Source organism: Penaeus monodon, chromosome 19 (genome assembly GCF_015228065.2).
Source record: "Penaeus monodon isolate SGIC_2016 chromosome 19, NSTDA_Pmon_1, whole genome shotgun sequence".
Taxonomy (NCBI): Eukaryota; Metazoa; Arthropoda; class Malacostraca; order Decapoda; family Penaeidae; genus Penaeus; species Penaeus monodon.
Window position 1 is genome coordinate 30413748 of NC_051404.1, and position 454 is coordinate 30414201.

Below are 454 nucleotides of genomic sequence, written 5' to 3' on the forward strand. Positions count from 1 at the left end.
GGATACAAGATAGGAGATAAAGAAAGTCGAAGTTGAAGGTTACAGCAGAGGAGTCACGTTATCATCATGAAAAACGTTATCACAGTGGTATCACCTGCTCTCGTATCATTCCCTGTTGTCATTATGTTGTTCATGAAAGATATAGATATTAATGATAACGATACAATGCGGCGCTATTTTACAGCTACAACCTTTAAATAAAGATTCTTCTGAATGCGAAACTAATAGAATTTATTTCCGAGTTGTCACCGTTACACCGTTACTTTCGAAGTCTCGTAAGTTATAGTATGCTGTGACGTCATACTAAGGTTATAAGTGCCAAGAGATATATAGACCTGGGGTTCTCAAACCTTTTAATTCATCGATCCCAATGGAGTTTCTTACTTTCTATAGACCCCCTAACTTTTAACTCAAGGAGAAAAAATATCATTGATAAAATCAATATGAGTACTCG